Source organism: Aquarana catesbeiana, linkage group LG04 (genome assembly GCF_042186555.1).
Source record: "Aquarana catesbeiana isolate 2022-GZ linkage group LG04, ASM4218655v1, whole genome shotgun sequence".
NCBI classification, from domain to species: Eukaryota; Metazoa; Chordata; class Amphibia; order Anura; family Ranidae; genus Aquarana; species Aquarana catesbeiana.
Window position 1 is genome coordinate 133,216,968 of NC_133327.1, and position 20,001 is coordinate 133,236,968.

Genomic DNA, 20,001 nt, shown 5'->3' on the forward strand with positions numbered 1-20,001 from the left:
TAAGAGGTCCTGTCATGCTTTTTTTTTCCTATTACATTCCTTGTAATAGGAATAAAAGTGTAAAAAATAAAAATTAAAGGTAAAATAGGGAAACAAAAATTTTTAAACGTGCCCCGTCCCGACGAGCTTGCGTGCAAAAGCGAAAGCATACATGAGTAGCGCCCGCATATGAAAACGGTGTTCAAACCACACACCTGAGGTATTGCCGCGATCGGTAGAGCAAGAGCAATAATTCTAGCCCTAGACCTCCTCTGTAACTCAAAACATGCAACCTGTAGAATTTTTCAAACGTCGCCTATGGAGATTTTTAAGGTTAAAAGTTTGTCGACACTCCACGAGCGGGCGCAATTTTAAAGCGTGACATATTGAGTATCAATTTACTCGGCGTACATAGCATTATCTTTCACAGTATAAAAAAAAAAATTGTGCTAACTTTATTGTTGTCTTATTTTTTAATTCAAAAAAGTGTATTTTTTCCAAACAAAGTGCGCTTGTAAGACCGCTGCGCAAATATGGTGTGACAGAAAGTATTGCAAAGACTGCCATTTTATTCTCTAGGGTGTTAGAAAAAAATGTATAATGTTTGGGGGGTTCTAAGTAATTTTCTAGCAAAAAACTTTTTAACTTGTAAACAACAAATCTCAGAAAGAGGCTTGGTCCTTACGTGGTTAATGTTAAAGCGGGGGTCCACCTATCTATCGTTTTTTTTTTTTTCTTTTTTGAGTTCATTCACAAACTTTTCTTCTCAGCATTACATACTCACATATTGTGTGTAATATGTCCGCCTGTGTCAGATTTCGTCGGAAAGAATAACTTATATTATTCACTGCAGGCGGTTTCCATCTTCATTGTGGGCATTTGAAGCCCACAAGCATTTATTTCCTGGATGTGGTGAATGCTGTGCTCCCAGCATTCACTGCTCGTTCCCGCACATGCTCAGTGGCATCCTGGGAAGCCTGAGACTAGCTCCCAGGAGTTTGGGAGAGGCTAGAAACACACCTACTCCCACGGGAGGAGAACCAGGAAGTGCAAAGAAGAATAGAAAAATAAAAGGTAATTACGGCGATTTAAATTTTTTTAAACGGCATGTCAGCATCTAGGCAAGGAAGAGAATACATACAGATATTGTTCAAAATTTGGGTGGAACCCCGCTTTAAGTTTCCCAAGTCTAATTCTAACTCCTCCTCTGTTAGCCATAAGGGTGCTTCCTGTGACGTATCATGAGGATAAGCACTGCAATTTTGGTTACTGAAGCACCCCAAATTCCCTTGTGAAAACTGAGGAGAAGAATACCTTCGCCATCTCTCCATCCTTTGTAACCAGATGTCCGCTTTCGTTCTTTATGGGGCCAATATGGTCTGTCCTCCCTTTTCTACTGTTTACATACATAAAGAATTTCTTGGTATTTTTTTTGCTGTCCTCCGCGCTATGTGTCTTTTGTGTTCTATCTTAGCCGCCCTAATTGCACCCTTACATTTCTTGTTGCATTCTTTATAAAGTCTGAATGCTGATGATTAAGGATGAGCTCAGGCGTGTTCGCAAACAGCATGTGCAGAGCCCGCCAGGAAGTCGGCACCGCACAGCCCTAATCGCAAGCAGTGAGACATTGTCCCGATGCGCGGCTGCAGAGATTGGGAAATGTCTCACTGCCTGTGATCAGCGCTGTGCAGTGCTGACTTCCTGATGGGCTCTGCACGTGCTGTTTGCGAACACGCCTGAGCTCATCTTTACTGATGATCCCTCAACATTGTATTTTTTGGAGGCCTTCTTCTTTGCTTTTATATGCTAATGCCCTTATTTAATATGCTCTTAAAGCAAACCCATCTCTCCCAGGTGTTCTTTGTTCCTAAGATTTTATCCCAATTTATGCCTTCTAGCAAAGTTCGTAGTTTAGGGAAGTTGGCTCTTTTGAAATTCAGTGTCTTTGTATTCCCCTTATGTTTCCTATTTGTGTGATTTATACTGAAGCCAAGTGACCTGTGATCACTGTTTCCTAAATTGCCCTGTATTTCCACATCCATAATCAGGTCTGTATTGTTGGTAATCAGTAGATCTAGTAACACTTTATTTCTAGTTGGTGCGTCTACCATCTAACCCATGAAATTGTCCTGCAAGACATTTAGGAACTGGCAAGCCTTAAATGAATGCGCAGGTCCCTCCGCCCAGTCTGTCTGGATAATTAAAATCCCCCATTATGATAACACTTCCCATCCTTGCTGCTAATCCAAATTTTGATAGGAGGTCCGCCTCCTCCCTCAGGTTAGGGGGCCTATTGCATACTCCCAGTATTATTTTCCCCTTAGCTTCATCCGTTTGGAGCACTACCCATAAGAATTCCACATCCTCCCTAGCTCCCTCAGTGATGTCATCTCTCACATTCACTTGTACATTATTCTATATAGACATACCCCTCCCCCTTTTTTACCCTCTCTATGCCTGCGATAAAGGGAATACCCTTGAATGTTTGCCAGCCAATCATGAGAGCTGTTGAAACAGGTCTCTGAAATTCCCACAAAATCGAAATCTTCGTTCAACAGTATCTCTAGTTCACCCATCTTGTCCGCCAGGCTCCTGGCATTGGTGAACATACCACGTAGTTTACACATACTGTCCTCTTATTGGGTGTTCCAAGATTGCAACTAGGACTTGTTACTATACTTACCTTGGGTTTATGTACTTTAGTCAACCTACCACTAATGCCTCCGATTCTACCCTCTGGAATATGTTCCGCGCTTCCTATCTCCATCTCCTGGACCCCCCCCCCCACCTAGTTTAAAAACCCCTCTAACTTTTTGGCCATCTTTACTCCCAGTCTTGGCAATCTTCTTATAGCCTAGGTTATCTTTATGTAGAGCAACAATTATTTTTTCAGATCCTCAGAGTTTTACCATGTTAAACTTCCAGTGACCAGGATAAGAGAGTGAGAGCGATAACACCAAATTTAACACACCTGCTCCCCATTCACACCTGAGACCTTGTAACACTAACGAGTTACATAACATTGGGGACCGAAAATGGCTAAGGCTCCTTTCACACATGAGCGACTTGAAAGTCGTGCGATTTTGCCGCAATTTGTACTGCTACTTTGATGCGATTTTCACGCGACTTGAAGCAATCCTGTGTAATCTTGAGGTCTCTGGACCTCAAGTCGTATCAAAGTCGGACAAAAGCAGTGCAGGGACTACTTTGAAGTCGCTGCAACTTGAAGACGCACAGATATGAATGGTACTCATTGGAAATCATGGGGTACGACTTGTCATGCGACTTTGCAGTCGCAGGTCAAGTCACACAAGTGTGAAAGGACAATTTGGACATTTTCACTTAGGGGTGTACTCTCTTTTGTTGCCAGCGTTTAGACATTAATGGCTGTGTGTTAAGTTATTTTGAGGGGACAGCAAATTTACACTGTTATACAAGCTGTACACTCACTACTTTACATTGTAGCTAAGTGTCATTTCTGCAGTGTTGTCACATGACAAGATATAATAAAATATTTACAAAAATGTGAGGGGGCGTACTCACCTTTTGTGAGGTACTGTGTGTCACAGGAATGCACTTTTACTTCTGTTACCCAGAGTCAGGCTGATGTCACTGATCCACTCCAGGGGAGAGAGCAGTAACTGGCGATCACCGCTCTCTGCTCAGAGAGCTCTGCTCTGGCTTAGAGCCAGCGGAGGACAGCTGCAGCATCAGAGTGATGCTGCAGCATGGACGTGAGTATGTTTTATTCATTTATAGCACCCTGGAGTTTCGTCAGGGTTACTCACATTTTTTTCTTGCCAGGACTGGTTATCCTGGTTGATTGCTAGAGATCTATTGGTTTCTCCCTAAGTTTGGCCTTGTTGCACTTTTCTCTTCTACCACTAGGTGGCTGGGTACTTGGTGGTACTAGATACTAGGGATGGACAAACGGTTCGGGCCGAACTTTGGTTGTTCGAGTGTTCTGCAAACACCGAACAATATCCAGTGTTCGGGGCAAATTCGAAAGCCGCCGGAACACCGTTAAAGTCTATGGGACATTAACATGAAAAATCAAGTGTTCATTTTAAAGGCTTATATGCAAGTTATTGTCATAAAAAGTGTTTGGGGATCCGGGTCCTGCCCCAGGGGACTGTATCAATAAAAATTTTTTTTTTTAAAACATCTGTTTTTTCGGGAGCAGTGATTTTTTTATTTATTTATTTTTAATGCTTAAAGGTTTACTAAAGTTGTGTTTTTTTTTTTATAACAAACATGTTATACTTACCTCTACTGTGCAGCTCGTTTTGGCCCCGAACCTGGTCTTCTGGGGTCCCTCGGCGGCTGTCTCGGCTCCCCCATAGAATACATTAAGGTGAAAAAACTTTTACCTTTACTACCCCTTTAAAGTGAAACATTAAATATGAAATATTCCTTTAATATTGTGTCTATAGTATGCCTGTAAAGTGGTGCATTTTTCCCGTGTTTATAACAGTACCACAGCAAAATTAAATTTCTAAAGGAAAAATTGTCATTTAAAACTGATCGCGGCTGTAATGAATTGTCGGGTCTTGGCAATATAGATAAAAATCATTGAAAAAAAGAGCATGGGATCCCCCCCAGTCCATTACCCTTTGGGTCTGGTATGAATATTAAGGGAAACCCCGAACCAAAATAAAAAAAAAAAAGTGCGTGGAGGTTTCCCTAAAATCCATACCAGGCCCTTTGGGTTTGATATGGAAATTAAGGGGAACCCTGCGCCAAATTTAAAAAAAAAATGGCGTATGGGTCCCCCTCAAAATCCATACCAGACGCTTATCTGAGCATGCAACCTGGCAGGTCACAGGAAAAGAAGGGGGGACGAGAGAGCGCCACCCCCCCTCCTGAACCGTACCAGGCCACATGCCCTCAACATGGGGAGGGTGCTTTGGGGTTGCCCCCCCCCCCAAGCACCTTGTCCACATGTTGATGGGGACAAGGGCCTCATCCCCACAACCCTTGCCCGGTGGTTGTGGGGGTATGCGGACGGGGGGCTTATCGGAATCTGGAAGCCCCCTTTAACAAGGGGACCCCCAGATCCTGGCCTCTCCCCCTGTGTGAAATGGTAATGGGGTACGATGTACCCCTACCATTTCACAAAAAAGTGTCAAAATGGTAACTAAGACAATAGCCGGTTTTTGACAATTCCTTTATTAATAATGCCTTCTTCTTTCCCCTGCTTTTTCCTCCATCTTCTTCTGGTCTTCCTTCGGTTTTCTCCTTCTTCCTCCATCTTCTTCTTCCCCTGCTTCTTCCTCCATCTTCCTCTGCTTCTTCCTCCGGTCTTCTCCATCTTCCTCCAGCTTCTTCTTCCCCGCTTCGTCCTCCGGACGATCCTCCTCAATGGGAGGCTCCTGGTGACCCCACCCCCTCTGACGCCACGGGGACTTCCGTGGCGTCAGAGGGGGCAGGGTCACCCGGTTACGTAAACACACACAAGCACAGAAGCGTCACACTGCGCGAGCCTCCCATTGAGGCGGATTGAAGACCGGAGGAAGAAGCAGAGGGAGATGGAGGAAGAAGGAGAAAACTGAAGGAAGACCAGAAGAAGATGCAGGAAGAAGGGGGGGGAAGAAGAAGACGTTATTAATAAAGGAATTGTCAAAAACCGGCTATTGTCTTTTTTACCATTTTGACACTTTTTTTTTGTGAAATGGTAGGGGTACATCGTACCCCATTACCATTTCACACCGGGGGGAGGCCAGGATCGGGGGTCCCCTTGTTAAAGGGGGCAGCCAGATTCCGATAAGCCCCCCCACCCGCATACCCCCACAACCACCGGGCAAGGGTTGTGGGGATGAGGCCCTTGTCTGTAGCTTTGGGGGGCTACCCCAAAGCACCCCCCCATGTTGAGGGCATGTGGCCTGGTACGGTTCGGGGGGGGGGCGCTCTCTCGTCCCCCCCTCTTTTCCTGCGGCCTGCCAGTTTGCATGCTCTGATAAGGGTCTGGTATGGATTTTGAGGGGGACCCTACGCCATTTTAAAAAAAAAAACTTGACGCAGGGTTCCCCTTAATTTCCATATCGGACCCGAAGGGCCTGGTATGGATTTTAGGGGGACCCCCACACAATTTTTTTTAAAATTTTGTTTCAGGGTTCCCCTTAATATTCATACCAGACCCAAAAGGCCTGGTAATGGACTGGAGGGATCCCATTTTCTTTTTTTTTTTTTTTTTTTCAATAATTTTTCCCAAGGCGTCTTTCAGGACAGCACCTGAGAGATAGCGACTCCACCCACCGGAACAGGAAACACCTTCTTCCTCCAAACTTTAAAGGGAGGCGCCTCCCCACCATACCTCAGTTTTTGTGTTTCCTCCGGCCTGGAGGGAACATCTTTTGAGGGGGAGCAGGTTCTCTCAGGTGCTCCTGGGAGACGGGGCTTCCTTTCTTTTTTTCCTCCTTCAGGGACCCGCTGTCCTCCCGGCCTACCCAAGCCTCGGCAGTGGTAGCAAACGGGCTCCTCTTCCCCTCCTGGTGCTCGGTGAGAGCCGTAGACCCGGTGATCCGCGTGGTCATAGGGCGGCGGTGCGCGTGCGCCGCCGCCATGTTTTTTGGCCGGCAGGCGCGGCGGAAGTGACATGGCGGGGTCGCTGGGTCAGCAGAAGCGTCATTTCCGGCGTGGATGCAAGGGGGGAGGAGGGAGGACAGGAACTGGCAGATGCACTATGGGAGTCCGGAAGCGGCTTATAAAGCCACAAGTGAGGAGCTGCACACCAGAGATGGAGGACTCAGCGTCTGCAGCGGTGGGGACAGGCACAGGCGCCAGTAAAGCTCAGGTAGGAGCAGCAGTTTAAGTCTGCCTTTCTTCCTTTCCTGGGTTTGGTCTACTTTCTTTTTTCTTACCCCCTAGTGGCAAGGGGCCTGTCTGGGCACTAGAGGCTGACTGGTTTCTTCTTAGTGCACCTGTGGGTGATTCTTGTGTAGCTGAGACCGGGTCTCACTAAAAGGTCCCCTGGTTTTTTTCCCTTTTTTGTTTTTTCTCTCACAGGCTAAAAGCTCTGACCCAAAAAAGAGATGTCCTTCTTGCAGGGCCAAAATGGGAGAAAATTGGAAAAAAGCCTTATGCAGTACATGCATCACTTCTTTAGTTAAGGAGGAATCAGCTTCGGTTTGTGATGATCTGGTTGCCTCTGTAAAGAAGGAACTATACGCCACGATTCAGACTTTTCGTGACTCTTTAGTTAATCCAGCTGCTAGTCAGCCATCCACTTCTGAGGCTTCCCAGGGTTCTTTTTCTTTCCCCATGGTAGAAGCTTTACCTGAAGGCCCCTCTATCAGGGAGGAGCAGTCCCCTACTCCTTCCGTTAAAGATTCGGAGGAGGAGGGTGAGGAAGCGGAGGTGGCTCCTTCCAAATTTAAGCTTTCCCTAGAGGAGGTAGACGGACTCCTTAAGGCTATCCATGTTACACTTGGCTTAAGTGAGGAAAAGAAGGAGTTATCTCTTCATGACCGCATGTATGCAGGGTTAAATGAGCCTAAGGGGCGAACATTTCCGGTTCATTCGGTCATTTCTGACGCCATTACTAAGGAATGGCAAGATCCAGAGAAAAAGCCCTTTTTTTCCAGAGCCCGCAAAAGGCGATTCCCTTTTGAGGAGGACCCTTCTGCGGTGTGGAATAAGGTGCCCAGGTTGGATGCGGCCTTTTCACAGGTCTCAAGATCCACAGACCTGTCTTTTGAAGACATGGGTGTTCTAAGGGATCCAATGGACAAACGCATGGATCTTTTGCTCAAGAGATTATGGCAATCAATCATGAGCAATTTAAAACCAGCAATGGCCACAACCTGTGTAGCCAGGAATCTGGAATACTGGGTGAACCAACTTAGATCTCATATAGTGGCAGATTCCCCCAAGCAGGAGATCTTAGATTCCTTTCCTACCCTGATTTCTGCTGTTGCTTATATTGCTGATGCTTCGGCTGAAGCTATCAAAATGTCAGCTAGGTCTGCAGCTTTAGCAAATGCTGCGAGAAGAGCTTTATGGCTAAAAACCTGGCCAGGTGATACAGCTTCAAAGAGTAAACTTTGTGGTATTCCCTTTTCAGGTGACCTTCTTTTTGGCCCTGATCTAGATAATATCCTAGACAGAACTGCCGATAAGAAGAAGTCCTTTCCGGTCAAAAAGAAAAAGCAGACCCCAAAACGTCTTTTTCGACCTCAAAAAACTCAACAGCAACAGCAGGAAAATAAGTTTCAGGGCAGGAGAAAAAATTGGTCCGCGCAAAAGGCGAAGGGCAAAGGCGGAATTCTCTTCCGTCCTCCTTCACAGGCCGAAAACTCACTATGACGCATCTCTGCGGGTCGGCGGAAGATTACGAGAGTTTCTTCCGCAGTGGTCAGTGATAACTACAAATCAGTTTATTCTGACCACTCTCTCGCAGGGTTATACTCTCGAGTTTTCCAGAAGCCCCCCAAGAAGGTTTCTGGTAACAAATGCTCCTCGAGATCCATTAGGGGCCCTGGCCATGAAATCCTCTCTGGAGGAACTGATGCAACAGGGTGTAGTAATCCCGGTGCCACCAGAGGAATGGCACGAGGGTTTCTATTCTCATGTCTTCCTGGTAAAAAAACCAACAGGAAGATTTCGTTTAATTCTAAATTTAAAGCCACTAAACAGAGCCATCAAATACAGAAGGTTCAAGATGGACTCAATTTTCACCGCCAGAAATCTTCTGACTCCAGGTTGTTTCATGGCGTCAGTGGATTTAAAGGATGCATACCTGCATATTCCAATCTCATTCCAGTCCCAGAGGTTTCTCAGGTTGGCGGTAAGGTTGGAAGGCAGAATTCAGCATCTGCAATTCAGAGCCCTCCCCTTCGGGCTATCATCCGCACCCCGAATTTTTACCAAAATAATGGCAGAAGCTCTAGCTCCGCTGCGTCTTCAGGGAATCGCAGTAATTCCTTACTTAGACGATCTGCTATTTTTCGCCCCCTCAAGAGAGGAGTTGAGGAGCAATTTAAGCAGAGCATGCAGCCATCTGGAGTCTCTAGGTTGGATCCTAAATCTCCAAAAATCTTCCCTGGAACCATCTCAGGAGATTCGCTTTCTAGGGTATATAATAAATTCGGTAAGCCAAAGAATTTTTCTTCCTTTAGAGAAGAAAGGAAAAATCCAGGATACAGTGTCCTTTTTGCAGACCAACCAGCAGCTGACGGTAAGGTTGGTCATGTCAGCCCTGGGTGTTCTGACTTCGTCAATGCCAGCTGTTCAGTGGGCAAGACTGCACTTCAGACATCTGCAGGCCTTTCTTCTGAGATCTTGGGATCACAATTTGGAATCCCTAGATTCAGAGGTAAGAGTTCCAACCCAAGTGAAGAGGTCACTATGGTGGTGGAAAAGGCAGGATATCCTATCGGAGGGGTTAGTCTGGGCCTTTCCAATCGAAAAAAGGCTGACAACCGATGCCAGTTCCTGGGGTTGGGGAGCCCACCTAGAAAAGGGTTTCACTCAGGGAAACTGGTCCAGGAAAGAGGCGACCAAGTCCTCAAACTGGAGAGAGCTCAAGGCGATCGACTTGGCTCTGAAGTCATTTGCTCAGGGGCTTCGGGCCCAGCATGTTCAAATACTAACAGACAATGCCACGGCCGTGGCTTACATAAACAGGCAGGGAGGTACAAGGAGCAAATCGCTGCAAGTACTAGCCATGAGCATTCTCCGTTGGGCAGAAGGACACCTGCTGTCTTTATCAGCAGTCCATCTAAAGGGATCCCTGAACGGGGTAGCGGATTTCCTGAGCAGAAACCCCATTCGGGAAGCAGAATGGTCGCTGAACCCAGAGGTTTTCGCCATGATTGTCGAGAAGTGGGGGCTGCCAGAGGTGGACCTGTTCGCCTCAAAGGAGAATGCCTTGGTTCCGCAATTTTTTTCCCTAAGCAATCACGACGGGTCACTAGGAACAGATGCCTTGGCGTATCCATGGAGATTCCATCTCTGCTACGCTTTCCCCCCATTCCAGTTAATTCCCTTAGTTTTAAGAAAGATTCAGGGGGAAACAGTACCGGTTATCCTAATCACGCCTTTTTGGCCAAGAAGGGCTTGGTTTTCAACCGTTCTGAAAATGGCGGTCAGGCCTTGTTGGCATCTGCCCCTCAGGCACGATTTACTATTTCAGGGGCCAGTAAATCACCCAGAGGTAGCCACTTTGGCGCTCACAGCCTGGTATCTGAAGAGCAGCTCTTAAGGAGCAAAGGTTTTTCCAACCGGTTAATCTCTACGCTATTATCCAGTAGGAAAAGGGTGACTAGAAATATCTATTCCAAGGTCTGGAAGGTTTACAATACATGGTGTAATTCATCTGACCATGACCCAGGGAGTCTTGTTTCCATTCTGGAATTTTTACAGGTTGGTGCTGACAAGGGACTAGCAGTTAGTACCTTGAAGGTGCAGGTAGCTGCGATAGCAGTATTCCTAGAAAAACCGGTGGCCTCGGATCCGTTGGTAACCAGATTTTTCAGATCCCTTACGAGATCCAGACCAGCACCACTTAAGTTGTTTCCGAAATGGGATCTGTCGATAGTCCTCCAGGCTCTAACAAGGAGTCCTTTTGAACCTTTGGAAGAAGCGCCACTTAGATATCTCACTTTTAAGTCTGTGTTTCTGATTGCCATGGTCTCTGCACGAAGGATCAGTGAGCTTAATGCTTTATCAGTTAAGGAACCCTATTTATCTATCTTCCCAGATAGGGTTATACTTAGAACAGATCAGAAATTCTTACCAAAGGTAGCTTCAGTACAAAATCGTGTTCAGGACATTGTACTTCCGACCTTCTGCCCCAACCCAGTAGGGGAGAAGGAGACTTGTTTTCACATGTTGGATGTTAGAAGAGTTTTGTTATGTTACTTGGAAAGGACAAAGCTCTTTAGACGTTCAGATTCTCTCTTTGTGCTATTTTTGGGCAACAGGAAAGGTTGCCAGGCTTCTAAAATCTCTTTAGCAAGGTGGCTGAAGTTAGCCATTTCAGAGGCTTATTCGCATGCAGGTGTGTCTCCTCCAGCAGGAATTTCTGCACACTCAACAAGAGCATTAGCGGCCACTTGGGCAGAGAGAGCTGGTGCCACCCCTGAACAAATCTGCAAGGCGGCAACATGGTCGAGTTTTCACACATTCGTGAAACATTACAGGCTGGACCTCACATCTGCTAATGATCAGGCGTTTGGCAGAAAGGTCCTGCAAGCTGTTGTCCCGCCCTAAGGGGGTAAGTCTCTGTTATCCTCTCAGGTGCTGTCCTGAAAGACGCCTTGGGAAAAACCAAGTTAGACTTACCGGTAACTTGTTTTCCAGAAGTCTTTCAGGACAGCAACATCCCGCCCTATTGTATTGTATATACTATGCTGTGACTAACGTATGTGTTTATGTGTTCCAGCCGGGGCCGGAGGTCTTCTCTACTACAACTGAGGTATGGTGGGGAGGCGCCTCCCTTTAAAGTTTGGAGGAAGAAGGTGTTTCCTGTTCCGGTGGGTGGAGTCGCTATCTCTCAGGTGCTGTCCTGAAAGACTTCTGGAAAACAAGTTACCGGTAAGTCTAACTTGGTTTTTTATCTATATTGCCGAGACCCGACAATTCATTACAGCCGCGATGAGTTTTAAATGACAATTTTTCCTTTAGAAATGTCATTTTGCTGTGGTACTGTTCTAAACACGGGAAAAATGCGCCACTTTACAGGCATACTGTAGACACTCCCCAGGCATGATATTTAAAAGAATATTTCATTTTTATTGTTTCACTTTAAGCATTAAAAAAATCACTGCTCCCAAAAAAAGTCAGTTTAAAAAAAAATATATATATTTTCATTGATTCATGTCCCCTGGGGCAGGACCCAGGTCACCAAACACTTTTTATGACAATAACTTGCATATAAGCCTTTAAAATGAGAACTTTTGATTTTTCATGTTTGTGTGTTCTGCCGAATTTTTTGCCTGTTCAGTATGTTCTGGTGCGAACTGAACCGGGGGGTGTTCGGCCCATCCCTACTAGATACGAGAAGGGCAACGCAAGGTCAGGTTATGGGTATATGGAGTATCTCGGCCAATGGGCAGGGCTTTTCTTGGATCCCCTGGCCTGCTGGGAGAGCCTGTATAATTGAGTGTGGTCAGGTGATCTGTGTTCTTTTGCCACCAGGATGGCTGTCTGGGTGGACGTGTGTCGTATTGCCCGGGCTGCTAGGCCAGAGATGAGGGCCTATCCCTGGCACAACTGGCTGCTAGGTTGTCTGAGGGCCTATCCAGAAGCAGGAGAGCAGTGCAGGATTGGGATTGCGGCTTGCAATCCAACCAAGAGTGATGGTTCTGTCAGCCAGAGAGCCTTTTGTGGTCAGAGGTAGAGGGGAAGCTGTCGCCAGTAAGGGACTATCCGCCTTATTACCAGGGACCACAGTGAGTAACTGAAGAAAGTACTGGAGCAGCATTCTCACCAACCGGGGACGGTGAAGAATCTGGAAACTTCAGTGGGTATCAAGCCAGGAACCCAGCCAGCAGAGGTGACGCTTGCAGAGCAGCCTTGTGTGTCAAGCTAGGGACTGAGCAGGGCAACATGGGTGAAGATTGAGAGGTATCTAGATTTGCCAAGCTAGGGACCCAGCGGGTCGAGGAAGATACCACTGTGAAGATTGGAAGAGCTCAAGGGATTCAGTGGCAGTGAATTGGTGGGTCTAGTGAGAGACCAGGAGCTCAGTGTATTATAGAACTACAAGGAGTGATTGTAGTGAAAGTAAAGGAACTGTTAGACTGTTGCCATTGGAGACAGCATTCCTACACATGCAGATGTGGTGTCTTGCTGGATGCCTTTCCCTGCATGGCTGTCCTATTGAAGTCTTGGAGTCTGCCAATAAATCTTCCAACTACCTAAGGGTGTCCTGGCCCATACCCTCTCACCCCCAAAAAAGGTTTTTTAAGAGAAATAAACTTTCTTTTGCATCTAAGAAGTATCTGGCACCCAATAACTTTACAATACGCCCACCACGCCTCAGGACTCACTACATACAGAAGGATGTCAGCTATGCCTGGCCCTGGAGGTTCTCAACAGATCAAATGAGGCCTGGAACCTTGCTACACTTTTTTTTTTTTTTAGCCATTTGCCTTTAAAAATCACACCTTGCATGAATCAATAGGGCACAAATCCGTAATACCAAATAGCATTATGTGTGTTTTTGAGCAAATAAAATATGCTTCCTTGAGCTTGTTCACTGCCTAGGTAAAGAAGACGTGGTCTCTGGCTACTACCCTGTTTCCCCGAAAATAAGACCTAGCGTTATTGTCGGTGATGGCTGCAATATAAGCCCTACCCCCAAATAAGCCCTAGTTAAAGTCCTTGTAGGTCTTCTTTTCAGGGTAGGGCTTATTTTCGGGGAAACAGGGTAGGGTTTATTTGGGGGGATAGGGCTTATATTGCAGCCATCACCGACCATAACGCTAGGTCTTATTTTCGGGGAAACAGGGTAGGTGCATCATCTTATTAGTGAGGTCATAGTCATCGAAAAGCTAAGTGTGGTTATGCATTGAGCAAATTAAATGTCCCCATGTACGTGTGTCCATGTATGGCTGTACTAAGTATGCTCCTTATTATGGCGCTGAGAGCCACAGCTGCAGTGTTATTTTGCCCAGTGCGATGCAATACAGAAACATGCCACCAGCACTCACATTGTCACGCATATGGACGCCTTTTTCAGAAGCCCTAATAAAAGCTAAGTGTTTAAAACATTAGTACACTTTAAATAGATTAATTTCCATTATCTGCGAGAGTCTGCGTCACATCTGGCAACCAGCACTGTGTACTGTACATAGCTGAACTATTTAAAGAGGAACTGCTGCCCACATAATTTGTAATAAAAACATCTTTGCCATTCTGAAGCTTCCCTCCAACCTCTTTGCATAGTATTTTATATATGCTGTGATTCTGTACTTGCCAAATATACTGCAGAATTCTCCCTCCATTAAGTCTAGCTGCATCCATTTTAACTGTGGGCAGCTGAAGCTGCTGCCTGTTCACTTCCTGGATTTACACAGAGGCACACCTCCGACTCTGCAGCCTTGCCGCTCTCATTGGCCCTCTTATGACTCATCCCCTCTCCCTTCCTGACAAACTCTCACAACAGTGAGAGCGAGAGAGCTGTGCATGATGTCATAAGCCTAGGCTAATGACCAGACAAACAGGAAGTGGGCTGTATAAGTTATTTACTGGCAGAAAAAAAAATGTTTTGCTATCCAAAGTTAAAACAAGGGGCAGAAGATTTATTAGATGGAAAGTTGAAAAAAACGACTGAAGGTCCACTTTAAAGTCACAGGAAGCCTGAAGATCAGCTTTAAATGATATTATTTGGAAGTGGGCTCTATAACCCCTCTTATACTCTGAAGCAGAATAGGAAAAAGTGGCTATAACTACTTGCCGACCGCAATATATGTATATATACTTTGCAGTTTGCAATTGGTATAACGGGGTTATATCTGAATCAATCCGCCATAATCCCGATATTTTTTTTCAGCCGGCTTTCTCATGAAAGTGGGCTGAGCGGCTCATTAGCCGCTGGATCACTTTCAGAAGCTGCGGGAGGGGACAGGGGCCTCTTCCCCACAACCTTGGCCGGGTTGTTGTGGGGGTCTGCAGGCGGGGGGCTTATCGGAATCTCAAAGCCACCATTAACAAGGGGACCCCCAGATCCTCCCCCCCCCCCCCCATTCACCAAAAAATAGTGTAGTGTAAAAAATGACAGTAGGTATTTGACAATTTCTTTATTTAAAAAAAAAATGTCCCCAGTGTAGATCAATAGCCCGCCTCTGACCCAAATAAAGAAAAAATAAATGAAAAACCTCCAGCCACGAGGAAGGCTCCCGCTGTCTGACAGCTCTTAAAATAACTAAGGGGCGGGGGCCAGACTGACCCAGTATGTCCTTGGATGATGGCATCAAAAAGGGATCGACAGTGGAGACAGATGTCTCGATGGACGATGGCTCTATCCCGGGGGACTTCTTTATTATTTTTTTTTTTTTTTTTTTAATTTACTTTTTACACTTTTTGAATGAATGAGTACAAAGTCTTTCCAAGACCTTTCTTCCAAAGTCGTAACAAAATCGCACAATTTTTAAGTCGCTCAAGTGTGAATGGAGCCTTAGCTATTTCAGGAGGATAGAAACTCCATCAGAGGTTTATTCTTAAGGTAGACGTTCAGCCTAAAGCTAACTCTAAATCTAGTTGCAGCCTCATGCTAAGACTAATCTAGCCCTGTAAAGCAAAATCGCTATTCATACCTTTTCTACAGATGGTCCGGTCTCCAGCGGTGAATGCTGTGTGCAGGAGAGGGCAGACAATGGCTGGTAAGTGACGTCACCCATAGAGTTACTATGAGGCTTCCATTGTCGGCTGCCTCTCCTGCACATGTCACCACAGAGAGGCCGCCGCTGACAGCTCAGCGTAGGATTGGACTGGATCGGCTGCTGAAAAGGTATGTATAGTGATTTTTGCTTTACATGGTTAGATTAGTTTTGAATTGTGTCATTTTAGGCACAACTTATACTTTAACTGCGTGTACTCCCCATTTCATAGGACAATCTTGAATCAAAAGTTAAGTGGATTTCTAGCCCAAATTTTTATAAACTGACCCTCTTAAACCCATTAATTTGCTCTTGACCATAGCAAACAAATATGCAAATCCAATGCATGGGATGGATAAGGTCTACAGCAGTCATTGTTTGCTCCCTTCTTGGTTGATATGCTCTTTCATGTTTTGGTTTATGCAAAAAAAAAAAGTTCAGTGTTCTGCATTGGATAAACACTTCTATAGTACATGTTGGGTGCTGTCAGCCTTTGTTTGCTGATCTGCAGTTCTAAGCAGGAAGGGATGAGCACAAAACAGGAATGTATAAATGCTATCCTTCCCATTTCTATTCTTGCCATTTGTCAGCTCTTGGTAGGAACATGAAAAGCACTCAGTAGATGCACGTTTGTTTAGTCACACGATATGATTACCTTTGTCTTGTTGGGGCTTTGTTTTCTATGTTTTGTATGTTGAATCGATCTTGCACAGGTTTATACTACACAGGATGTGCCTGATGTCCTCAGGAATACTGTTATGTGCTTTGTCCTCTGATTAACCACTTCCAGACCGCCGCATGCTGATATACGTCCTTACTTTGAAGGGGGATATAGTTGTTATGGCAGCCGCAAGATCACTTTTATCAGTGGCGGGAGAGGGCCCCCCTTCCCTCCACGCTCCGGTGCCCTCCCTGCACTTACTGGGGCCATCGGCAGTGGCGGAGGCGATCGGATCTTCACCCCTGCTGGGCATGGAGACGAGTAAGGGGAAGATGGACCCTACCCATCTCCATGACAATGCAGGGCGGAAGCAATGTCATAACGTCACTTCCGCCCATAGCTCTTAAAGGGCCTTTTTTTTTTTTTTTTTTTTTTAAATGACAAATTTTATTTATTTTTTATTACATTTAAGTGTAAATATGAGATCTGAGGTCTTTTTGACCCCAGATCTTATATTTAAGAGGTCCTGTCATGCTTTTTTTCTATTACAAGGGATGTTTACAAAATAAAAGGTAAAATAAAGAAGGAGAAAAAAAATTTAAACGCGCCCCGTCCCACCGAGCTCGCGTGCAGAAGCGAACGCATACGAAAATGTTGTTCAAACCACATATGTGAGGTATCGATGTGATCGATAGAGCGAGAGCAATAATTCTAGCCCTAGACCTCCTCTGTAACTTAAAACATGCAACCTGTAGAATTTTTTAAACGTCGCCTATGGAGATTTTTAAGGGTAAAAGTTTGTTGCCATTCCACGAGAGGGCGCAATTTTGAAGCATGACATGTTGAGTATCAATTTACTCGACATAACATTATCTTTCATTTTGCATTAATTTAGGGCTTTTGCCTGACTGGTGTCCAAATCAGCTGTGTAGAGCATTTGGCAATAACCTGTGAGGGGAAACAATGCCTCAGGGCCCATTCAGAACACCGTTTTAGTGTGCGTATAACTTGTGTATGGTGTGAACCTGTGCCGAAATTTACTTCACTGCAATGCCTTGTTAAAACACACTGCAGTTCCCTTTTTTTATTCTCTATTTCTATGCACCACAGTGCATTGTAATGTGCTTATTGACTGTGTGTAATTGCTTAGGGACTGTGTTGGGAGATTCTGCACAATACTGCTGCAGTGTGAATGAGCCCTTTGGCTGGGTCCTGGGATGTGCCTTTTGAGGTGTTTTTGCAGCGCTATGAGGCTACTGTCCTGCATGTAAAAAAGTCCACACACCTTTACAGAAAACACCCTGCAGGAAACATAGGTGTGAACCGGACTCATGGAAAATAAGGTTAAAATGGATTGTAGGGTGATTCTGCACTACAGCAAATGTACTAAAAATGAACCTAGCAAGCCTCCCAGAATGACATTGTACAATATTGTATAGTTCTACAAAAGCCATTGCAGCTCCAGTACCTGACTGAGATAAGGCAACTAAGGTCAAATGCTCACATGTTTTTATCGAGACAGCAAACCATCATAACTCCATATGATGGTTCTCAAAAGACAAGAAGACTCAGGCTATACAGTATTTGCTTTTCTTCTAATTAACATGATTAGTGCCAATTCCAGATGCTGTAGCAGACTCATCAATTAAACAGGCAAGGCAATCCTGGCTGTGTGGGGGGTTATGTGGAATACAATACCGCTGTGTAAATTAATCCACCCGTCTGTATCTGTGCAGACAGTATACTGGTGTAATATCTGCATGGCTGGGTTTGAATAGGTATTCTCTTTATATTCTCTTGCAACTAGAATCTTACAGAAACCTTGAACACATAAAGAGCACTTTGTATAAAGTTTGACGGTTTGTTATGGGAAAACATTAAATAGAATTTGGATGGCACAGGCAAGAGGCTTGTCTAAAAGGGAAACTAGTCCTTTTTTTTTTTTTTTCGACATGAACAGCAGGCAGATAGTAAAAATATAAAAATACCAGTAGTATGGATTAAATCCAATTAAAGTGATATTAAAGGTAAACCATGTCTTACCTTCTCTGTCCAATGGTTTTGCATAGAGCAGCCCCAATCCTCTTCCCAGGTCCTCTGCTGACGCTCCTGGCTCCTCCTGTTCTCCAAGTACCCCCATAGCAAGTCGCTTGCTATAAGGACACTTGTGCATGCTCACTCTTGAGCCCCTTTCTGTGTGTCCATACGACACACAGAACGGGGCTCAGCCCCCCCCCCCCCCCCCTACTAGCTGTGACCAGGGACAGCAGCCACTCTCGTGCACATCACTAGATCGCAATCAGGCTAGGGTAAGTATTGGGGGGGCGGAAGGGAGCTGCATGCAGAAAGTCTATGACCTTTATGCAAAGAATGCATGAAGGTAAAAAAAAGTCATCCTTTAGAACCACTTTAAAGTTTGTCACTCTAGAAACTTTGTTCTTCGTTTTGGAAAGACCGTAGAACAACAGTTTGCCAAGACAGGGAGTGATATAATATGTCTTTGTACGCTTGTTTTTATTCTGTTTATGGCTTGTATGTACATGAAAATAGGGATCGACCGATTATCAGTAAGGCCGATTATTACAGGCTGATATCGGCATTTTCTGAAAAATCATTATCGATCGCAAACTAGACCGATATTACTGATATTGCTTCAAGGGGTTTTACTGGGGTGATGCATGCAGCTACATGTATCACCCCGGTACTGTTCTTTAGAGCGGACGGTTGGCTTCATTGTAATAACAACCGAGCAGCCGCTCGGCTGTTATTACAAGCAGCTGGAGGGGACATCCCTCCCGCCGCTCGCCCAGGTTCTCCCGTCCCCCCCGTGAGGCCTGAGCAACCAGTTGGCACATCCGCCGGCTGGCCAAAGAACTGAGCAAAGCCGATGCTTGGTTCGGGTCTCGTATCTAGTAACCCGGAAGCGATGTCATGACATCACTTCCCGGATTACTGCCATCTTAAAGGCGGCAGTTTAAAATAAAAAAAAAGAAAGTATTCAAAAACGCAGATCTTGATGTTTTGAATACTTTCAAGTGCAGAGGAGGGGTTTGAGGTTTTATAGACCCCCCGATCGCTCCATAAAGAGTACCTGTAACTGCCTATTACTGTCACAAGAGATGTTTACATTCCTTGTGACAGCAATAACAGTGATACATTTTTTTTTAAAAAAAGTGCAAAAATAAAAAATTATAAATGTAAAGAATATCGGCCTGAGAGGTGGCCTTTAAATATCGGTATCGTATTGGCACCGAAAAAATTATATCGGCCGATCCCTACATGAAAGCAGCCATATTTACTTACTAGATACACAGGCTTCTTCTTTTTGACCTTACCAGACATACTCTACTTTTATTAAAAACTGACTCTTCAGTTTCTAATGACTGGTAGCTAGAGACTAATGGGGGGGGGATGTGTATTTTACTAGAACTGGACCACACAGAATCTGGTGAAGCTGTGTATAGTAACCATTCAGCTTCTGTTTTATTGGCAAAGCTTATAGAGGTTGTAAAAAAAAAAAAAAAATCCCCCCCAAAAACCTGCAAGATAAAGGCATAAGCTGTTGAGGTAGTCCCCGCACACCACTGCCATGGCCGTCATCTTTCCCGGAGCTTCTTCTGGGTTTGCGGGCTCCGGCGCTGTGATTGGCCGGAGCCGCGATGACTGCACGAGCTCGGAAGGAACGGCACACGTGGGCTGTTTGCACTGGAAATATCTCCTAAACTGTACACATTTAGGAGATATTTTTAATACCTATAGATAAGTTTGCAGAGGATGTTTACCTCCTCCTTAATTTAAACAAGCTGAAGTTAGAAGCTGATTGGTTGCTATGCACAGCTGCACAAGATTCTGTGTGGTCCAGTTTTAGTAACCCCTCCCCCCCATGTGATCTAGGCTGCCAAGGCTAATAGATGGGAAACAGCATTTTTTTTATTCACAATAAGTAAAGCCCTGTACACACAGGCCTAATTTCGGGCAGCATGGCTGGTTCAATAGAAACCGGCCAGCTTCTGTCGATGGGTCATGACGGAAAAAAGG

General features: G+C 45.2%; 1 protein-coding gene across 10 annotated transcripts in view; it reads left to right on the top strand.

Annotated features, from left to right (window-relative positions):
- The window catches only part of AGFG1 (ArfGAP with FG repeats 1), a 150,471-nt gene that overhangs the window by 43,250 nt on the left and 87,220 nt on the right, over nucleotides 1-20,001 (top strand). The gene's annotated exons all lie outside the window — the stretch shown is intronic.